The sequence below is a fragment of the Pelodiscus sinensis genome, chromosome 4 (assembly GCF_049634645.1).
Source record: "Pelodiscus sinensis isolate JC-2024 chromosome 4, ASM4963464v1, whole genome shotgun sequence".
Lineage (NCBI taxonomy): Eukaryota > Metazoa > Chordata > Testudines > Trionychidae > Pelodiscus > Pelodiscus sinensis.
This window is the reverse complement of record NC_134714.1, coordinates 73,546,911-73,570,162: the sequence shown is the minus strand read 5'-3', so window position 1 is coordinate 73,570,162 and position 23,252 is coordinate 73,546,911. Positions and strand designations below refer to the sequence as shown.

Here is a 23,252-nt window from a genome sequence, read left to right as displayed (position 1 = left end):
TGAAAGAGATCTAGTAGGTGACAGTTCATATAAATAAAGCACCTTGCAAGTATCCTTTCCAAGATAAATATACATCCTGCAATTTTCACATGTAGTCATCTTTGTCTCTTCCATTCTTAGGGTATATAGGTATGCCTTAAACGCTTATCAAGAAAAATAAGAAAAAACAGTCATCTTATCAAGGTGACCCCAAATGACTAAAGAAAACTAATTGATTTTTTTTCAGACCACTGCACTGAGTAAAATTAGTCATTCTGTTTCACCTCTGGCTTTCCTAGTCCTGTACTATTATTCTGTGTTTCACTCAGGCACTCTGTTATACAAGCTAAGCCTGCTCTTGTGGGCTGCATTTGCAGAACAGGGTCAAAGAGTATGAAGGAAGTGTGTTTTCCAAAGCTCTTGTGTTTTTATATTTCCCTTTTTAGGCTGCTGAGTCATTCAAGTTGATGTATTACAACCCTGTCTGAAGCCAGAAGGGTTTCTAACTTTTATAGAGGGTTATCTGAAGGCAAACGATCAATGAAGCATTCAGAGTAAGCATGATTCTGTCTGTCCATCCTTCTTTGGCTTGTAGTCTGCGAGGTTGAGACCCACATCAAGCGAGTTAACATTTTGATCTATTTACTCCATCGTGGAAATACTTGGTTGTCAGACTTGCCCTTTAATTTTCCGCTCTGGACAGGAATTTGAGATTGGGGAATGGTGAGAGAAGTCTGACTAGATTCCCTATTTTAATTTTCTTGCCATTCACTTTTAATGCCCCTTAGTGATTCTCCCTCAGACTAAGAAAGGCTGAATACAGAAGGTCAGAATCTCAACAAGATTTCTAGTTTTGTACCCACAAGGAATTTCAGACTGTCATATGTCTAAATGCAGTTTTGTTAGCTGAGTTCAGAAACGATTAGCGGTGCAAAATGGCACATGCAAATTTGCAGTCATGGAGCTCCTGCTTTTACTTATTCTCCAGGTCCTGTAAATCCTGGCTGAAGCCCTTGTAACTGACTTCCAGCACTACTTTCAGCAGGACTTTTACATTTCTTTGAAGAGTCCCAGTCAAGAGCTGACCAGGCCCTGTGCAGCTGTAATCTTATGGCATCCAGCAATTCAGGCTGCCGCAGAGAAGCTGTATAAAAGAGACAAGCTTTCTGAGGAGGGAAGAAAAGGCACTATCTATAGAAGGCCCCTAAGCACCATTCTCTTGTTCTTTCATGTATTTCTTTACTTCCAGTACAGCTATAGGGATCACCTTCAGGGAAATGATCAAACATTTCTAAAAAAGTCCAACTAATTACTTTCAAGCAGTTGTGCATTGCAGCTTCTGCCTTCAATACATAAATAACATCAATGGAGTCAGTTTTCAGTAATCCTCAGCCATGCAAAAGATTTAGCTGTCTCTTCCTTCATTCTGACATAGGGATGCATTAGCCTGGAGATGCTAGAGCTGTGTTATTTACCATAAACTTACCAGCAACTGATGTTCTTCTCTCATCTTGTCTTTGGAGACAGGGCCCCTAAGCAGTACTTGGCAAGAGCATGAGTTTCTGCTTAGTATAAAAGGATTCTTGCATGGTACTAGTGTGACACAACATTTCTATACAAAAAAACTGAAAATATTACAGAAGATTTGAACTCAGCCAAATTCTTTCTTTCCTTCCAATTTTAATTTACAGCTTCACAATAAGCTTCTGTATTGTAGGAGGACTGTTTGGCCTGGATTATAATCAGAAAACATAACTTAATTCCTGACTGTGGGCACTGACAAATCATATCTGTTCTGTCACTCCTGGTGTTTAACATTCAGGATATGTCTACACTACAGCGCTAATTCGAACTAACGTAGTTTGAATTAGTGAATTCGAACTAAACTAATTCGAACTAGCGCATCTAGATCTAAAAACTAGTTCGAATTAGAATTTGCTAATTCGAACTAGCGCGTCCACACTGATTGGACGCAGGGGCGCATTTAAGAGTGGCTTAAACCGGTTCCGGCAGGGCATCAGGTCAGTAGTTGCTTTGTGTGGCTGCTGTCTGAGGCTATCTGAGGCTCGTGCTTAAAGGGACCCCCCTGGACAGCCGGTTCTCAGTTTTTCCGCTTGCTTGCCTACCTCGCCGAGGGACAGCAAAGCGTTTTTCTCTGTGCCTGTCTGTGTTGGTGCTTCCCTTCGGGGACGCCGCCGCAGGTGGCAACATGGAGCCAGAGCTCGCCCTGCACTTTCTGGTGCAGTTTATGGACTTGCTGCTGCAAGCCTGCCAGCAATGGCTGGAGGCTGCCTGGTTCCACCTGGTGCACGTCAGCCCCCTGCCTCTCCGCCTGGCCACCCTGGGGGCCATGGAGCAGCTGCGGCGGCGCCCAGGCACCGGCGTGCCCCGCCGCATCTGGTGTCTGGGCACCAGCAGCGACTGGTGGGACCGCATCGTCCTGGAGCACTGGGGAGACCAACAGTGGACCCAGAACTTCAGGATGAAGAGGGACACCTTCCTGGAGCTCTGCGAGTGGCTCGCCCCTGCTCTGCACAGAAGGGACACTCGCATGAGGCCCGCCATCCCCCTCCAGAAGCGTGTGGCCATCGCCCTCTGGAAGCTCTCCATGCCGGACAGCTACCGATCCGTCGGGAACCAGTTCAGTGTGGGGAGATCCACCGTTGGAGCAGTGCTTATGCAGGTACGGCACTCGCCGGCCACTGGGCTTGGGGCAAGGGGGGCTGCAAGGAAGGGATGGGCCGCCCCAGGGAAAAGGGTGGTTGGGGGGGGAGGCGGAGGGGCCGGTCTCTCCCGGCCATACTACACGCCACCCGGGGGGGGGTTGCTCCCGGGAGTGGGGCGCGGGGCACTGCCAGGGGACGAGCACTCCCAGCCACCCGGGCACCCCACTGATTCGCGCTTTGCTGTGTCTCTCCGCAGGTGGTCAAGGCCATCAACCGGGTGCTGCTCTGCAGGGTGGTCCGCCTCGCCGACCAGGACACCGTCATCCGGGGGTTCGGTGCCCTCAGCTTCCCCAACTGCGGGGGGGGCATCGACGGGATGCACATCCCCATCCGTGCCCCGGAACACCAGGCCTCCCGGTACGTGACCCGCAAGGGGTACTTCTCCGTCCTCCTGCAGGCCGTGTGTGACCACCGGGGACAGTTCACGGACATTAATGTGGGCTGGTCCGGCAAGTCACACGACGCCAGGGTGTACCGGAACTCCTCCGTGTGCCAGAGGCTGCACGCCGGGACCTTCTTCCCCGACCGCCACATCAGGGTCGGGGACGTGGACATGCCCGTCTGCCTGGTGGGGGATGCAGCCTACCCCTACAGCCCTGGCTCATGAAGCCCTACACGGGGCACCTCAACCCCTCCCGCCAGGCCTTCAATGCCAGGCTGACCAGGGCCCGCATCATCATTGAGGGGGCCTTCGGGCGACTGAAAGCCCGATTTAGGTGCCCCCTCACCCGCCTCGACCTCGCCGAGCACAACATCCCTCCCGTGGTGGTAGCATGTTCTGTGCTGCACAATTTGTGCAAGAGGAAGGGGGAGGCTTTCCTGCCAGCCTGGATGGCTGAGACTGACCGCATGGCTGGCCAGTACGCTCAGCCCCGCACCACCGCCATCCGGGAAGCCCAGAGGGGGGCCGTCCGGATCCGGGAAGCCCTGCGGGAGAGCTTCCAGGTGGAGGAGGAGGACTGAACTCTCTCTGCATGCCCCACTGGGGCCTTCTTCCACCCTCCCCCCCTTCCCCTTTCCCCTCCCTATCCTTCCTTCCTAATGTCAAATAAAGACACCTGTTTTGGCAAAAAAAAACTCTCTTTATTTTACATAACTGGGGTACGGGGAGGGAGGAGTGAGGGTGAGAGAGGGAAGAGGGAAACCTGGGAGGAGGGAGCTGGAAGGGGGTGGAAGGGGAGGAAGGGAAGGGAAAGCTCAGGGTTGGGGGTCCAGCTGGCTCTCCCGTCTCGCAACACTGTGGGTGCGGGGACCTCGGGGGGGGAGCGGATGTGGAGGGTGGGGCAGGAGGGATGGGGGGTGCAGAGGAAGCGGGAGAGGGAACAGGGGGAGCATAGGGAGCAGGGGCAGCAGGGGTGGGAGGAGGAGCGAGAGCTGGGGCAGCAGCAGGAGCCGGAGCAGGAGGATGCAGGAACTGGTCCACCAGGGTCTGGAGGTGGCCTCTGAGGCCACGTCCCTGCTCCTCCAGCGCATCCACACTCCGCTGGCGCAGCCGAAGGTCCTCCTGGACCCAATGCTCCTGGTTGCGGAGCAGCTGCTCCATGAACCGGAGGAGCCACCGCTGGTAGTCCTCCTGGTTTCTGGCACGCCGGCTGGCCCGGGCGCGGGTGGCTGTTGCAGGCAGGGTGGTGCGCCCTGCAGTCCCAGGTGCTGCGGCTGTGGTGAAACAAGAGCAGCGGTCAGTTCTCCCTGGGAACAAGGTGGGTGAAACCCAGCCCCCCTCTGCAAGGCCAAGGCCCCTGCATGACACCCAGCTGCTGCTCCATGGTGGGCAAGGCTCAGGCGCACGGTCCCTGGGCTCCCTCTCCCCCCCAATCCCCTGTACACATAAGGGGAGCATGATGGTACTCACAGGTGGAGGCCTTCCCGACCTCGGACGACACAGGAGATGTTGTCTGTGGGGTTCCTCGGGGGTCCTGGGTCCTGGGCAGGCTCCTGGCTCGCGGCGACCTCCGGCTCCTCCTCCTCGGTGTCCAGGACCGGTCCCTCTGCCCCGGGGTCGATGATCACCCGGGGGACATGGACGGCGTGAGCCCCCAGGACGCGGTCCAGGGCCTGAAAGTGGGGGCAGGCCTCTGGGTCGGCCCCTGGCACGCAGGCCCGGGAGTAGGACTGCCGCAGGTCCTTTATTTTGCAGCGGACCTGCTCCCGGGTCCGCCGGTGGCCTCTGGCGGCCAGGCTGGCAGCCATGCAGCCGTAGACAGCTGCGTTCCTGTGGCTAGTGCGGAGATCGTGGACATTGGAGGCTTCCCCCCAAACCTCGATGAGGTTCATGATCTCCGCACTAGACCAATCGGGCGCCCGCCTCTTGCGGCCCCGGGCAGGCTCCTGGAAGCCGCCAGGCTCATCCCGGGAAGAGGGGGAGGGCTGGGTGGCATCGGGTGGCTGGCTCATGGCGTGGCAGGTGCAGGGTCTGCTGGCTAGGTGCTGGCAGCCTTGCAACTGGCACAAACTGTGTAGCCAGCCTGTGGCCCTTTAAGGGCTCCGGGCCCGGGAGGGGGGCAGACAAGTTTCCCTGGTGTTGGCCAGAGTGGCCACCAGGGCAAGCTGGGAAGGGTTAGCCTCCCACTAGTTCGAATTAAGTGGCTACACAGCCCTTAATTCGAACTAGCTAATTCGAACTAGGCGTTAGTCCTCGTAGAATGAGGTTTACCTAGTTCAAATTAAGCACTCCGCTAGTTCGAATTAAGTTTGAACTAACGGAGCATTAGTGTAGCGCCTATCAAAGTTAATTCGAACTAACGTCTGTTAGTTCGAATTAACTTTGTAGTGTAGACATACCCTCAGAGCTCGTCTACATTGGCCCCTTTTCCGGAAGGGGCATGTTAATTTCAGAGATCGTAATAGGGAAATCCGCGGGGGATTTAAATATCCCCCGTGGCATTTAAATAAAAATGTCCGCTGCTTTTTTCCGGCTTTTAGAAAAGCCGGAAAAGAGCGTCTACACTGGCCCCGATCCTCCGGAAAAAGCGCCCTTTTCCGGAGGATCTTATTCTTAATTATCTTCAAATTAATTAATTATCTTCCATTATGCCAAATGTAGCACCCCCTCTCCACCTGATTACCTTTTTTTAAAGCCAATCTCCTTTCAGGTTTGGATGGATAGGTCTGGGTTCTTCTGGATCCCGCCACCCACTCAATTTTAATCTTTCTGATTGATATACTTGGCAGTGCTTCCACCCCCCTCACTCCTTCCTAGCAGAGTCACCAGGGCAGCTTGGGAGGAAAATTCTAGCCCAGGGTAATCCCCATGTATTTACCAGATAGTTGGAGACTCCCAGAAAATAGCACAAACACATACACTATAATAAACACAATTATATTAAACAAGAGACAATTATAACAGAACAGGGTAAAACACTATTTTTAGGGTCACCGGTGCCCAGCAACTGTGAGGTTAGTGTCCCGTTGGTACACATACTTTGATGGGGCCCTTGATGACTGTTGACCACAAAATCCTTCTCGGCAGTGGTTTAGCAGTGGGGCTGACTAGGTCCGGTACAGCCCAAAGGACTCACAAATGGGAGAAGGCAGTAAATCCCTCCACAGGTTTAACGTGCAGCAGGTAATAAAATCCCCAAACAAATTCCCTGCCTGACTAACTAAAAATTGGTGCACTCACACACTCCATGAATGACCTCAGGTTGAGAGATGACTCAGTCTCTGCAAAGGGCTGCTCTCTACTGACAGGGGTACTCATCAGGCAGGAATCAGGCTGCTTCGGTCCCAGGATTTCCCCTCACCGTGAAGGGGTGCAGGGCTCAAGATGCAGACCACACAACTACACCAAAATTCAAACTATAGCCTCCCAACCCAGCATTCAGACCTACACAGCAGGCAGCAGCCCTGAACTTGCTGCTAGAGCTGAGCTGACCATGCGGTGACTGTCTCACCCAGGGAGCTGAAGAGCCTACTCAGCCTGGCTGGGGAAACCTCCCAGCAAACTCCACAACTGGGAATCAACAGGGGAGACATAAACCCAGCTGAGGGATCCTGCCTTCAGGTCCCTAGAGGCTAGTTCTCAGGGGGAACCCTGCATGCAGGCCCAGGGCTTACTAGCTCCCACACAGCCAGTCCTCCCCTTTCCCTGGCTGGCTCCAGACTCCCCTCAACAATGGTCTCTCCTTCCCCCTGGGAGGGGCATCTCACTCCCTATGGGTTGTCTGGCAGACTCTGGCCCTGGTAGGAAGGGGGAGCCAAGGCAAACTCAGAGTGCCTCTCCCTGAGCTGCCAGCAGACAAGGCCCCAGGAATCCAAGTAATCTCCTTGGGGGTTACACAAATACCAGGGTCTTAACTTTTCCCTCATTGTTCATTCTGCAGCTATGCCCGAATAGCTGTAACTTCCGTTGTATAACCTTCTGCAGCAGGTTGTCTTTCGGCTGTATCTTCCTGTATAATTCCTTGTTGGTGACCTTCTGCATCCATCCTATTCTCAGGATCTTTCTATAACAACTCATCTCAAATGCCAGTATCCTTCTCTTTGAATCTTTCGTTGTCACCCATGTCTCACATCCATACAAAATGCACTAAATACACACATTTTCAAGCGGCTTAGTCGTACTGGCATGAGATTTCATTCGTATTATTATTTTACAATCAGCACATTGATACTCATCTGACCAACTCTCCTCCTTTATCCAGGCTTGAGACTGGCATGAAACCCCTAGAGACTTCATGGCAGAGTTTGTAGCTTCATACCAGACTATAAATGAAGAATCCCAGTCCAAGTAAAATCCAAAGTAATTTTATATTTGCCATCAGTGAGAGTTGCTTGGAAAGCAACAGGTGACAAACTTTTCAACCAAAGCAGATAATGCCAGAAAAATTCAAGCCCAAAGAGCTGTCTCATTCAGTGGATACAACCAAATTTCATATATAGGTTGAACTGATCAGTACCAAGCCAGAGAATTTGCTGGACCATGGCAGGTCAATATTGTTTAGCAGCATTATCAACACTTCTATTGCTTTATGGAACTGTGGGAATCTTGGCCACACCCATAATAAGTGGAAATCCAGTTAACTCAAATCATACCGGACCATGGATGTTGTCAGACTAGAGAGTGCTGGACGAGAGAGGTTCAATCTGTACTTGTGATCTATGGGCTCTGGTATAAAGTTAGGACTGAAAATTACCGTGAGTCCCTGGCAGATCTTCTACTGATGTGAATGGGAAGTTTAAATAGAACTCTAAGGAACAATATGCCCTTTATGTAGCAACTAAATTATAGTTTCGTTTAAGTGCCCTGTTAGTGCACTCAGCATTACTCTGACAGAAAATATGCTCTCCTTTACGACCACTTTATTCTTTTTCCCTTTCATTTTTCTCTTTTCCCCATTCTCTTTCTGTGTGGTTTGTTTTTGTTTTTGCTTTTGTTTTTCCTCTCTGATCCCTTTCTAGCAGCAATTCTCAGTTCCCTTCTCCATCTCCCGAAGTTTTTGGCAACTAAATTGTTAATATTTAAATGTAAAGTGTCACAATTAGTGATGATATCTCAAATAAATAAATGGGTGAAGGGAAGTTAGTAGTATGATGGCATCTGTCATAAGCAGACAGCCTGAAATAGCAACTAAGTCAACATGAATGGAGTGTATTGAAAAGATTTTCTTTACATCTGTGTAGGCTAAAATTCTACTGGAAGAAAGACTTGCTCAGGCATGCTGGATCTAGCCCACAGCACAGGCATTTAACACTACAGATTTAGATTTGCCAAGTGACAACAGCAGCTGACAGTGTAGAAGCATTCACTACCTCCAACCTTCTACTTATTTAGATTTATACTGCTACTAAAATGAATTCCTTTCCTACCTGTGGGGGTCCTTCATAATCTCTTAAATATGCATTTAAATAAACAGACGCCGTCACTTATCCAAGAACATAGTATCCCGAAGCAGCAAATCTTAAGCCCCCGATACACTCAATGGGGGAAGTGTCAGGGAATATATGAAACAGAGGGGAGGGGTGGTGGTATGTAAAGAGCTTATGAGAGGGATACAGGAAACCCCTGGTATGTGCAATGTGCTCTTCTTATGGAAGCATACAAGTGTGTGACCCTAAAGTGAAATCTTGTAAGGCTGTGTGCTTTCTCACTGGTCTATATGATGTATTTTGTGTTCTATTTTTTCTACAGTAGGAAGCTCATTTTCAATGTCTCTGGAATAGCTATTCCTCATCCTCCTTGCTGAAGTGCTTTCACTCTGGCTAACTACATTGATAGTCACCCTGGCAACAGAGACCAAATTAGGGAGAAAATAGGTGATCCTGCTCAGCCCACTCAACACCAAGAGGCTCAGTACAATATAGCTGTATACAGATGCCATGCTGGGCACACTTAACTGTCTAGACAAAATGGAGAAGGATCACCAAAATTCATAGATGCACTGTCATTGGTATTGGGGTCACTCACAAGGGCTTCATATCCCTCCTTGGGATTCCATGCAGTAGTGCCAGGAGCCGTGTAATGGGATCTTGGGGTTCCTTACTAGGTTGAGCTAGCATCTCTTTCTGAGGTCTGAAGTCATGCAATAGGGTGGACTACCATTCTTGGGCAGCTGCCGCTACTCTTACAATACCTTGCAGCTGCTGTCAGGGAATGTGGCACACACAGCACCTCCCGGGTGGTTACAGCTCCATCTTTGGGTGTGCTCTTTCTGCTACCAGCTGGTAGGGAAGCAGCTGCCTAAGCTTGGTCTTTTACAACAGCCTCAGGAAACTACAGTTCTGAATACACAAGTGGCTGATTGGCTGTGGGTGTGAAAAGAAGCAGAAAAGGGGTATTGCAAACCACCTCTGTTTTTAAAGAAGTGCCACTGTGACATACATATCCATAGTGGTTGTTTCAAAGCCTTGTCTGTAGATGTTAAGGATGCAAAATATTTATGGAATGAGTCATTTGACTGCACTGAAGCATAGCATATGCTTGTGCACAGCATTTATTTTATGCAGTCCAGTTTTAAATGATCCAAGTGAAGAGACTTCCATAAGTCTACTTTCAGCGGTTATTCCATAGGCTAGCAGACCTTAAGGTTAGGCTGAATATCAGGATAAAATTTCTAAATTTTCATTTGATAATTTTTGTCTTTAAAACAACCTCAGCAATTACTCTCTTTCGTGTTTATACCCCTTCACAAACTTGTAGGCTGTTTTCTTTGTGGTAGAAGCATCAGATGTTTATATCCAGAGTAGCTTACAACACTCCTCAGAATCACAGACTCAGAGCCAATGAAAATTGTCCATGAGCGATTTATTATTTATGCAGCACTGTAGCGAGTCTGGGACAGCAGCATGGCCTCCCTCTGACCCTGAAGAGGAAGGGCTCTTTAAGACCCCTTGGTGTGGGCGGGACCAGACTCACCCAGCCCCGCACATAGGAAGAAGGAAGGAAGGCGGGGCCAGGAGTATAAAAAGCAGAGCTCAGCTGGAGCCTGGCTGCTGAGCAGGCCACATGCTCTACCTAAGTTCTGAGAAGGCAGGCCCAGCTGTGCTGCTCTTGATGGGAGAACTGGGTTGGGCCTCCAGGGCTTCTACTGGCTCAAGACACTAGGTCTGCTGCCAGGCCCCGATGACTGGTCTGGGTCCCTAAGACTGCTGCCAAGGCCTGAAGCTTTGCCAGGACCTCCAGAACCCTCACTAGGCCCTGAAGACTGGGCAGATCCACTGGGACCCCTACCTGAGCTAGACCCAGAGCCCATGGACATGCTACTAGCACCTTCGTACCAGCAGACCCCACAGAACAGTCATAGAGTCAGGTAGGCCCCTGGGGGAACTGGGAAGCAGCCTGGGAGAGGTCAATTAGGCAGTGTGTTGTGGCCAGGATCTCCACTGAGTAACTGACCTGGTTGGTGTGTTGCGGCCAGGCGGCCAGGATTCCCAATGACCTGTGGCAGCCTGCACTGCCACTGTTAGGGCCCTGGGCTGATATGCAGTGGGCCTGCATCTCCCCCGTCACTCCCCCTTGGGTGGCAGGTTCCCCCAGTAGGGGGTAAACCCCCCTGCACTTATCAGCTGTTGGCCAGCGAGGAGACCTGACTCCCACTTCAGCCTGCAGACAGGCCTGAACAAGAGCAGGGCTGGATAAACTATTTGGCTGCACCTGCTGAGGGCCTGGTGCCCTTAGCTGAGTAGACTGCTGTTTATAAACAGTTTGTTGTCCTGCCCTACCTTGCCCTGCTCAAGGATATAGCCCTCATAAACTACTGCTCAGCCTGCCACCAGGCTTGAGCTCCTGACTGGTTGTTTGTCCACCCTGCCCTGTGCCAGGGCTTGGGCCAGTGTAAAAACCACTGAACTGCTTTTGATTGCTGGCCCCACTCTGTACTTTGGGCCCAGGCTTAAAGGGGACCTCTAACTGTTTATTTACAGGCCTGAGCACAGGTCTGGGGACCAGGACTAAGCTGCTGTGCTTACAGGTACACACACTTGGCATACCTGGGACAATTGAAGATTAATGGGAGAATAACATGAGAAATTTTGTTTAGATTTGGTTTTGGTTTACGTCAATAATCAGCACATGGCCTATAGCAGCAGGAATTGTGCTTGTGGTGCACCACAGCAACACAAGGCCTCCTAGAAACCCTCAGTTGTGTGGGAGTGGCAGAAGAAGGGGGCCAACCATCTCCCAGTTCAGTCCCCCAAATTAGAAGAGCAGGCTATGGAGGAGGAGCAACCCTTGTACTTGGGGGCATATAAGGACAGCAAGTGCATGATCTCTGAGTCAGGGCTTGTGAGGAAGGTTTTTTGCTCATCCACGCAATGCTAAACACAAACTATGTTCCTTGATCACTCTTGTCTTATGGCACTAGTTTAATTTTTACCAAAAAAAAGTGAAAAGAGTTTGGCTTCCATAATAAAACCTAATATGTGTATCGGTGGCATAAATAGGATTTGATGCTTTATGGAGATTCTTATTTAGATTCACAAGCCTAAGCTGGTTAGCAGATATTGGGGCAAGAAGCACTTCATCTTTCAGATTAAACTGGCAGGGTCTCAGTGTTTTCTCCTTCCTCTGGAGTTTTGATCATTTGTTAAGATCCGGTGGGTTTAACACATGCTAAATTTCAAGGGGGATGGGCATTGCTAGATCTTTCTATTTAGCTGTTTTCTGTTTCTAGTCCGGCACGAAGGGTAATTGCTACTTAATAAATGTCTAGGTAGGGAGCTACCCTCCAAGTAGAACCACCACTCAACCCAAAATCAGGCTGATTTTGAAAAAAATAAGTGAACAAGAGTTCAGAAGACAGCCCTGTTTAAGACAGTCATTTTAGTTATAGGCAGATAGAGGAATCCTGAAAAAGCCCTTTTGGCTGTTAGCCTTTTCTAGAGTACAAATGTTCACTGCTAATCTCTTGTAGACAAAAATGATCAGTAACAAGTATCCGTTTACTGCTAACAGAAGCTGAGGCATAAGCATTTCAAGTCTCCTAAGCCATTGACTGGAAACTTGATTATATTTCTGCTGCAGTACAGTCTCTCTTTATTTAAAAAACAAAAAAACAAAACCTGGTCAAATATATTTCTTGACCCAGAAAAAAAGCTACTATACTAGCCTGCCATCCAAGAAGGACTTCTTAAAGATAACTTTGGGATTAAATCCAACAGGCTCCAGGATATGGCATCACCTGGTTATTGCAGGAAGAATACAACTGAACTAGACAGCTTTTTTATTTATGAAAAGACTTTGCTGCTCATGAAATGTGCCAGCTTGAAAAATGAAGTCCTCTTACTAAGAGCAGGTCCAATACAGGCTGTACTGATGGGCCTTTCCCTGACACTGCCATTACCAAAAATGCCTCTGACAGAGACCATCACCCCATTTTGTACGGGCCAAATAAATATCATGCGTCTTTAGAATTCCCCTTAATTACATAAGGGTTTTCTCTTCATTTTCTATCCTAAATTGTTGTGTAATGTTCCCATGTCCTGTCAAACAGCTTCTGCATTTTTCTCTGAGGGTGGCTGAACTGTAATGGTAGGTGAAACTATTCCTGTGTATAGCATATAGGAGTAGGTCATCTTCTGGTGTAAATCAATGCAACTCCATTGAATTAATTCAGCAGATCGATGCTGATTGGCAGCAGCTGAATATCTGGTTCATAATTTCTAAGGTGCTCCAGGAACCGTCAGGATGAAAGGTGCTATAGAAATGTAAGCTCACTTTCATTAATAGTTAAGTGTTACGCACACACACATCAACTGCAGGATAAATCCCAGAACTGTTAACTCATCAAAAAAATCTCTAAATTCTGCTCATGGTCTTTAAAGAGGTGACAAAATTGCAGAGTAAGAGAAAAGTGTTCAAAATAAAAATACAGGCGGCAAAATCAGAGAGATCCGTGCTGAGAAGGGACAAAAGGAGAGGAAATTCTCAGAATAGAAGAAATCAGTTTGGATCCAAGTGAGTCATAGACTCAGTTTAACAGACTACACATAGCAAATATAGTTACCAGAAGCAAATTACAACTTCAGCTCACCCAGTGATGTGTCCAATTACTGAGACAAGAGTTTCATGCAAAGAGAATAGTACAGTAAGTAATTAACTGTAGAGCAAATACTTTAAACAACTGAAAGCATATTACATCCTGGCTGTCACTAATTGTTTGATGCAACATGGAAGCTTTTCATCTCAACTTTTTTTGAACACTATTTTTGTATGGGCTTTATCAGAAAAATTTCCAAACGTAGGACATACTAGAAATGTAACGAGGCAATTTCTTCAAAGTTTTTAGCTCTGCTTTAGTCAGAGGTGGAATGAAGTATTAGACCAATCATGAAGATAGCAGATTTGTAGTCAGAATGATTGTAGGTGACTGCTGCAGTTAAAGCAGGTGTCCCAAATTGAATCATAGCACACCAGAACTGGAAGGCACCTTGAGAAATCATCAAATCTAGTCCCATGCCCTCACAGCAGGACCAAGCACAGCTCTAGCTCATCCCTGATAGCTATCTGTTCACTGCTCTTAAACATCTCCAGTGATGGAGACCCCACAATCATTGTAGCACATGCAATGGGGTATGGTAGCTTGATGGACATATAAGCCAAAAATGTTCAGTTTCAAATGAACAGTTGTTACGTGTACAGCAGTGCACCAGAAAATGTCCAAAAAACCAAAATGCATTTTTCTGGCCACAGGTATAAGGATACTCATCAGCCATAGTGACATAGTGGGTTTATGTAGTGGTTCATTATGGCTATCTAGATGAGCGCTTGTACTCTCTGCTAGGCTTAGCCTAGCCCAAGATGCACATTGTGGACAGTGAAAGAATCACGAAGTGCCATATCAGAGCATCTCGTTTCAAAGAGATACATGCATACAAGCTTGGTTCAGAGTGCCTGCAGCTCTGAGCAACCCCAGGATCAGGGTTTTCCCCTCCCCCATCCCAGCCAAGAAAGTTACAGCAGAGCAGAAGCACTGATTGCTCTCTCTACCCCACAGAAGCTATAGCCTGGTTCCTGCAAGGCTGAGAGACAGGGTCACATGAGGAAGTTCCTCCATTCACCGCAGGGTAGTTGGTGGGTGGGATGGTCAGTTAGACCTGGAGAATTAAGTACATAAGAACATAAGAATGGCCGTACTGGGTCAGACCAAAGGTCCATCTAGCCCAGTAGCCTGTCCCCCGACAGTGGCCAGCACCAGGTGCCCCTGAGAGGGTGGACCGAAGACAATGATCAAGAGATTTATTTCCTGTCATCCTCCTCCAGTCTCTCACAAACAGAGGCCAGGGACATCAATTCTGTCCCCTGGCTAATAGCCTTTCATGGACCTAACCTCCATGAAATTATCTAGCTTCTCTTTAAACTCTGTTATAGTCCTAGCCTTCACAGCCTCCTCTAGCAAGGAGTTTCACGGGTTGACTACACGCTGTGTGAAGAAGAACTTTCTTTTATTAGTTTTAAACCTGCTACCCATTAATTTCATTTGGTGTCCTCTAGTTCTTCTATTATGGGAACTAATAAATAACTTTTCTTTATCCGCCTTCTCCACACCACTCATGATTTTATATACCTCTATCATATCCCCCCTCAGTCTCCTCTTTTCTAAACTGAAAAGTTCTAGTCGCTTTAACCTCTCCTCATATGGGACCCGTTCCAAACCCCTAATCGTTAAGTTGCCCTTTTCTGAACCCTTTCCACAGCCAAAATATCTTTTTTGAGGTGAGGAGACCACATCTATACACAGTATTCAAGATGTGGGCGTACCATAGTTTTATACAGGGGCAGTAAGATATTCTGGGTCTTATTTTCTATCCCTTTCTTAATAATTCCTAACATCCTATTTGCCTTTTTGACCGCTGCTGCACACTGTGTGGAAGTTTTCAGAGAACTATCCACAATAACTCCGAGATCTCTTTCCTGATTTGTCACAGCCAAATTAGCCCCCATCATACTGTACCTATAGTTGGGGTTATTTTTCCTGATGTGCATTACTTTACACTTATCCACATAAAATTTCATTTGCCATTTTGTTGCCCAATCACCTAGTTTGGTGAGATCTTTTTGGAGTCCCTCACAGTCTGCTTCTGTTTGAATATCCTAAACAGTTTTGTATCATCCGCACACTTTACCACCTCACTGCTTACCCCTTTCTCCAGATCATTTATGAATAAGTTGAAAAGGATTGGTCCCAGGACTGACCCTTGGGGGACACCACTAGTTACCCCTCTCCATTCTGAAAATTTACCATTTATTCTTTCCCTTTGTTTCCTGTCTTTTAACCAGTTCTCAATCCAAGAAAGGACCTTCCCTCTTATCCCATGGCATGTAATTTACACTAGAGCCTTTGGTGAGGGACCTTGTCAAAGGCTTTCTGAAAATCTAAGTATACTATATCTACTAGATCCCCCTTGTCTGCATGTTTGTTAACCCCTTCAAAGAACTCTAATAGATTAGTAAGACAGGATTTCCCTTTACAGAAACCATGTTGACTTTTGTCCAACAAATTATGTTCTTCTACATGCCTCACAATTTTATTCATTACTATTGTTTCGACTAATTTGCCCAGTACTGAAGTTAGGCTTACCAGTCTGTAATTGCCAGGATTGCCTATAGAGCCTTTTTTAAATATTGGTGTCACGTTGGCTACCTTCCAGCCGATTTAAAGGATAGGTTACAAACCACAGATAATAGCTCAGCAATTTCCCATTTGAGTTCTTTTAGAACCCTTGGATGAATGCCATCCAGTCCTGGAGATTTGTTCATGTTAAGTTTTTCTATTTGTTCCAAAACCTCCCCTAATGACACTTCAATCCGGGACAGTTCCTCAGATTCATCACCCACAAAGGATGGTGCAGATTCAGGAATCTCCCCAACGTCCTCAGCCGTGAAGACTGAAGCAAAGAAATCATTTAGTTTCTCCGCAATGGCTTTATCGTCCTTGATTGCTCCTTTTATAGCTCGATTGTCTAGGGGACCCACAGGTTTTTTAGCAGGCTTCCTGCTTCTAATGTACTTAAAAAACATTTTGTTATTTCTTTGAGTTTTTGGCTAGCTGTTCCTCAAAATCTCTTTTTGCTTTTCTTATTACATTTTTACACTTGTGTTTATGTTCCTTTCTATTTATCTCACTAGTATTGGACTTCCACTTCTTAAAAGATACCTTTTTGTCCCTCACTGCTTCTTTTGCATTGTGGTTAAGCCACGGTGACTCTTTTTTAGGTCTCTTACTATGTTTTTTAATTTGGGGTATACATTTAAGTTGGGCCTCTATTATGGTGTCTTTAAAAAGTTTCCATGCAGCTTGCAGGGATTTGGCTCTAGTCATTGTGCCTTTTAATTTCTGTTTAACTAACCTCCTCATTTTTGTGTAATTCCCCTTTTTGAAATTAAATGCCAGGGTGCTGAACTGCTGAGGTGTTCTTCCCACCACAGGAATGTTAAATGTTATATTATGGTCACTATTCCCAAGCGGTCCTGTAACAGTTATCTCCTGGACTGCTAAGTAAAACTGCTTGGCCCTGCAGCAGCAGAACAGTGACTGGCCACAATCAGAACCACTTCCTAGAAGTGGGGAAGACCCCCCAGTGTAGTTTGACTAGTGTTTAAAGCATCCATGGATCCTGCTTACTAGGGGCCTGGAGCTGCTGAAGACCAAGAGGCCTCCGGTAACTGAAGCTGCCTGATCCCCAGATATAAAGCCCTCTGCCAGTCAGTATACATGGCACAGAGCAAGCTGCTGCTCTAGCCGGAACCCCTATTTTCTAATACCATGTCCTTTTACCCTCCCAACCATTTGCCAGGGACAGGGTTGGAGATTAAGTGAGTTGTTCCGTACTGGGTGCAGGAGGAATTGGGCCAGGTTTCTCCTCCACATACATCTACATACCAGCCTCTGCCGGCAATAGGAAAATTCCTGGGAGTTGGAATTTATCTCTGAGCTGGGTCTGGTGGGGAGGATCAGGGCTTTCTTTGCCCTCCCCCTGTGCCCTGTAAGTAGGAAGCTGGAGCTGGTGCTGCAGCCTCTTGGCTGCACAGTGACTGCAAGGCAGCAGCAAGGACTCCCCGCTGCATGAAAGAGGATGGGGGACTGAGCTCAAGCTGCAGACCACCTGGGAGGTGGCCATGAACTACTAGTGATCCGTGGACCACACTTTGAGAGCCACTGACATAAAGTATTGTTGTTACAAGTTTTTCTCCATTCTGATGTACAAGTTTTCTTTAGTGATTTTAGTTTTGAATGTGTGTATTGATTGATTTTTGTGGATGAGTTATGGTCTCTAGAATAGCCTATTTAGCTGACTTGGTTTTCACGCCTCAGTGAACTGAATGTCAGTTTATAGGGACTAAAAACTATGCCCTTCTTATATGACAAAATAAGGGCAATGATAAAAAATGTAGTTTATAGTATGAGAGAGAGAGAGAGAGAAGGGAAATTGCTAATCACTCACAACCTTGGAAAAATTTTCCATTGAAAATTCATTCTAATCTCGCTGCTGACATATGAACAGTGCCTGAATTTATAGTCACCAAACAAATGAAAAGGCTGATTGGGGCCCATTTTCAATAGACGATGCCTTGCCAAATAGATTTTCCTTTCACTTTGCACATAATCTAATTGGCCTATCATGTAAAGGTGGACATGAGCTCAAAATCAACCAGCGGGGTTGAGGAAGAGAAAGGAGTTTAGTGTAGTACCTGACAGAGATTTGAACAGTTTTATATTTTTCAACGTTATGTATTTCTGCAGCACTAATTTTGTGTTTTATTTTTGCTTTTGTTCTGATAAGCATTAAAAACAAATATAGGATAAATCTTAGTGTTGAGCCAGACATTTGGCTGAAGCTCACCAGTATCTCACCTGTCATAAAGTAACTGTTCTCTGATGGAAGCGCATTGTTCTCATTAACAGCACGCTTTTCGTTTTTCTTCAAAAGCTACTCAAAAAGTCACAATTATATTTAATTTAAATTTTGGAAAAAAGTAACTGTGGCATACTTTCGGTAATTAACCAGAGTCAAATTAACAAGCCAAGCCATTAATATAATTAAGTAGTATACAAAATGTATGGAGACATCAGCTATATATTTTTTTTATAATTTGAGTAATATGAAAGACTAATAATGGCTACTTCAAAAGAATCAAAAAACAGTGTAATAATCTGAGATGTTTACAAATGGTATAAGAATCAAAACATTTTGCCTATGTCTACACTGGCATGATTTTCCGAAAATGCTTTTAACGGAAAACTTTTTTGTTAAAAGCATTTTCGGAAAAGCACATCTAGATTGGCAGGATGCTTTTCCGCAAAAGCACTTTTTGCGGAAAAGCGTCCGTGGCCAATCTAGACGCGATTTTCCGCAAAAAAGCCCCGATCGTCATTTTCGCGATCGGGGCTTTTTTGAGGAAAACACTACTGTGCTGTTTACACTGGCCCTTTTGCGCAAAGTCTTTCGGTAAAAGACTTTTGCCCAAACGGGAGCAGCATAGTATTTCCGGAAAAGCACTGACAATCTTACATGAGATCTTCAGTGCTTTTCCGGAAATTCAAGCGGCCAGTGTAGACAGCTGGCAAGTTTTTCCGCAAAATCATATGATTTTGCAGAAAAACTTGCCAGTTTAGACACAGCCTTTAAGATTCCTGGTAAAATACATGCCTAGGAGTACAGAAATACTGAAGTTAAAATTAAGGCCTAAAATAGACATAAAAAGGAGATATTTTCAGGTAAACTTCAAACATCAGGCTTTTTTTTTAAATAAAGTGTTATATAAATTTAATAAAGTTTAGGAATCACTGTGAAGGGTAGGTACCAAAGTTCAGCAGCTGGGAGAGAGAACATGGGTAGGTGGTGGCTTTGGCAGTTGCTTATGTGGAACTAGCTTGACACAGTCTTACAGGGTATTAGGTAATTGCTTGGAATTTGTAATGGCACCATGTAGAAATTACAGGTTGGAGAGTGAGGACGTTGGATCAGAGGATTTGTTGCTGGAAACATTAGGTAACTGGAAGGATATGTGATGCTTGTAGCAGTAACTAGTAAGATTTGGGTTAGGAAAGGACTCTCGTTAGGGCACACTTGTCAGGAGGTTCACAGTTATTCAAGCACTGAGGAGAAAAGTTGAATCATTTACCAAAAGATAGTGGAAAACTAGTGCAAGTTCTGGAATGCAGCTGTAATGTGCTTCCAGAGAGCAGAACACTGTGCTCTGGGGGCATGTAGATATTACAGCAATCCAGTTTGGGAGTGATAAAAGAGATGAGTCTTGCTACAAATAGAATAGAAATTTCTGTCCAAGTGCAGATGAAAAGAAACATGTATTTCAATGCTGTCCTCAGAATGATCCAATAATATTCCTAGATTATGAACATTGTTAGCAAAAAGAGGGCAAAATTAATAGGAGAGGAACTAGTTCTGCCATTTCTTCAGCTTGTTTTCTTCACCAGCCCGCTAGCCTCACTTGCAACTGATCTAGAGTGAGACTGTCCTGTAGCTCTCACCCAATCCCAGATTTCTGGTAGGCACTGTGAGCCAAATTACTAAATCATGCAGGCTAGTAAAATAATGACATACAGTTGAACAAGGTCATCTGATTGCTGACTAAGGTTGAGTGGGAATTTTCTGATAATAAAACTGGGTTATCAGAAAATTCATGAGACTCAACTTTTTTCTACAAAAAAAAAAGATCAGGTTCAATGAACTTCCAGCGAACCACAAGCTGGGTTCCAATGGATTCCTGCCATTTGGCTTGGCGGACTCTAAGGTTTTTGTCTACACTGCAGAGTTTTTGTGCAAGAAGCTTTTTGCGGAAGAGATCTTCCGCAAAAACTTCTTGCGCAAAAGCGCGTCCACGCCTCAAAAGTGCATCGCAAAAGCAAAGTACTTTTGCGCAAGTGAGCATCCACACTGCATGGATGCTCTTGTGCAAGAAAGCTCTGATTACCATTAATAGAATGGCCATCAGAGCACTTGTGCTTTTTCTGACAGGCTCTTTTTGCACAAGAAACCCCTGCGGAGCATCCACACACGCCTTTTTGCACAAGAGCTATAGCGCAAAAAGGAATTATTCCTCATGGGCAAAAAGCGCTTTGTTCTATCAATTTATTGTATTTTTTTTGCATGAAAACACACTTGAGGTATGAATGCTCCGCCAGTTTTTGTGCAAAAATGGGCTTTTTTGTGCAAAAGACTTGTAGTGTAGGCATAGCCTAACAGCCAAATAGACTGGGGAAGGTGGGAGTAAAAGAATTGCCCCTTCTGGTAATCCCAAATGCAAGAGCTCAGAGTAGATGAACAGTTGCATGATATAATCTGCTGAGCACGAACGAAGCCAGTCAATCATAATTGTCTGTCTCTGCCACTATCCATATCTTATCGATCAGCGCTTTATGGACAGTGTATCAAAGGTTGCTGAAAGAACTAATAGAATCAGCATGAAACTTGATTTTTGTCTATTGCCAGAAGGAGATTAGTAAGTATCATTACAGAGGAAAACATTCCCTCAGAGTACTGCATTTCAGTTTGCTATGGGTGTGCATCAACTTATATGTACATCTCCAAGAGGCAATGGTAGCATATTGAGAGAATGAAAACCCTTGCTGTCTTTAGTTAATACAGATGTCTCCTCCACTGCTGAATCCTTTACTCTAAGGAATGTTTCTTTTTCTTTTTCAAATTCTTGTTTTACCACTACCTCCATACAGTATCTTTGTGACTTTTCAGAGAAGAATGTATGATTTCCATCCTGATATTTTAAGCATGTTCTGAGAGCAGATTTTTTTATGCTGTTTATCCTCTTTGGTATCCTTTAACAACATGTAACATTTACACTGGGTGTCAACGCACAAGATTAATTTATTTACACAACATTAATAAACATTTCTAAAGAAGAACTGGAATAATATGTACAGGAAACAAATACCAATGTCAGATTACTCATAGATGGAAACTTGAGCCTAACACCAAATTGTTATTGCGAATAAACCCTCCCACACAACTTCCATAATTACAAAGGGGTGCAAACTGCTCCTTCTCTCAGAAGAATCATATCTTCATTTGCTTTTTTTGCAGTGCCTGAGCTGATTATAGCCTAGAGGTGTTAACTTGTGTGTACTTGTGTAAACGTGTAACGGCTGGAAATTTTAGCAGTTACACATTTACATGCAAGCAAGGGGCAGGCAGGAGCCAGTGCTCATGGGGAGCTGGCTTTTAAGCCAGCACCTCTCAAGCACCAGCTCCTGCTTGCCTCTCTGTCTTCCTCTGATAAAGAGGCAGCAGCAGGGTGGGGGGAAGGGAGGCCGGTGGCTTTACAGCAGCCGATACATGAAGGAAGCCAAATTAAGAGCTGGCTCCCCGTGCATATTGGCTCCCACCTGTCCCCCAACCCCAACTCTGTGGGAGGAAGTGGGGGTGGGCGGGCAGCTCTGTGGGAGCCAGCACACATGGAGAGCCATCTTAAAAGCCAGCTCCACATGGCACCTGCCTCCACCTCTTCCCCCTCCCCCACTTGCTGCTTCTGTATCAGAAGCAGCAAGAGGTGTATGTGCGTGTAGTCATTAAGATTAATGAATAAGTCCAGGCTGACATCCCTATTTTGGCCAATCAAAATAATAACTGATATTCCTTACAATTCTTTGCTGAAGGGAAAATCATCTTGCAGAGTTTATGTATTCCCAGAGCCTTTCATTTCCCTAGAGCTTATGTACGGAACTAAAATTCAACCTTCAGTATACTTGATCTCTCTACCTCCAACTACTTTCCCAAGCAATCAGTCCCCATTCAAAAACTCAGTTCAGAAAATGTCAGCAATGTGTTCTGGAGACTTGTAACAACAATCTCTGCATGCCACCTTTAGAATATCCCAGACTTGTAGAGCTCAGCTTAATCACAAATGGTATTTTACTAGGATGTGGTGTTTTTGCATTTCTGTAAAGAAAAACTCCCAGACCCGATGGGAAAATTTGTGCAGACCTATTTGACAATGGGTTTAAACAGTCTAAGTCAAAACTGGCCCATATAGCAGTCCAGTTATTTATCCAACTACATGAAATTCTTAAAATTGGTTCCAACAGGAGAATTTCCTGTTGCAGGTTTAGTACAGGCAGTCCCCGACTTACGTGGATCCGACTTACGTCGGATCCCTAGATACGGACGGGGTGAGGCAACTCCCGCACATGCGCAGCAGCATTCCCGGGGCTCGCTCACCTGGGTCCTAGGATCCTCCTCCTCCTCGGGCCGGCTCCGACTAGGGTCCCGGAGAGCTGCCGGGCAGAGGAAAAGTGCCTCCCCACGCCCGCTGCCCCCCCCCCACCCCCTGCCAGCAACAGGCTGCCCCCTCCCCTGAGCAACAGGCTGCTGAACAGACAAAAGCAGCCTCTCTGCCCCTCCTCCCCTCTATACATGCCGGGCTCCCGGAGCGCAGCAGCGTCCCCGGGGCTCGCTTACCTGGGTCCTAGAATCCACCTCCTCCTCCTCTTCGGCCGGCTCCAACTGGCCTCTGCCTGCAGCAGTTGGCCACAGGGACAGGGATCCCGCAGAGCTGCCGGGCAGAGGAAAAGTGCCTCCCCACGCCCGCTGCCCCCCCCCCCCGCGGCCTCGCATCCTGCACGCCTCCCCCCTCCCCTCCTGCCAGCAACAGGCTGCCCCCTCCCCTGAGCAACAGGCTGCCGAACAGCAGACAAAAGCAGCCTCTCCGCCCCTCCTCCCCCTATACATGCTGGGCTCCCTGGGCAAACAAAGACTCCACCAAAACAAACAAAGTGCTGGCCTCATTGTGTTAGCAAAAAAAGGACCCTCCTCCTAGAACCCTGGGTGGTGTGTGGAAATAAAGCTATTAGCTCAAAGCATGGTGCAGAGCTGTTTGGTATTTGATGAGTTACTCCTTTAGTCCTGAGTTTGTCACAGGGACAGAAATAGATGTGAAATCTTCTGAACAGGGGAACAGACAGCAAAACAAACATTAGAGGGGAGTTAACCTTTCCCTATGCTATCCAAAACTAAAAAAAATGTTTGGCTAGAGTTTCCCCTACAATATGTACCAGTTCCGACTTACATACAAATTCAACTTAAGAACAAACCTACAGTCCCTATCTTGTACGTAACCCGGGGACTGCCTGTAGT

The 23,252-nt window shown here is 46.5% G+C and overlaps 2 long non-coding RNA genes across 2 annotated transcripts in view; one reads left to right on the top strand and one right to left on the bottom strand.

Annotated features, from left to right (window-relative positions):
• The window catches only part of LOC142829154 (uncharacterized), a 215,537-nt gene extending 193,133 nt beyond the window's left edge, over window positions 1-22,404 (bottom strand). Inside the window, exon 1 of the long non-coding RNA XR_012903499.1 lies at window positions 22,338-22,404. This is a non-coding gene — a long non-coding RNA (uncharacterized LOC142829154). The remainder of the gene's footprint in view (window positions 1-22,337) is intronic.
• LOC112544180 (uncharacterized) overlaps window positions 10,104-23,252 on the top strand; it is a 35,247-nt gene continuing 22,098 nt past the window's right edge. The window contains exon 1 of the long non-coding RNA XR_003087502.2: window positions 10,104-10,453. This is a non-coding gene — a long non-coding RNA (uncharacterized LOC112544180). The remainder of the gene's footprint in view (window positions 10,454-23,252) is intronic.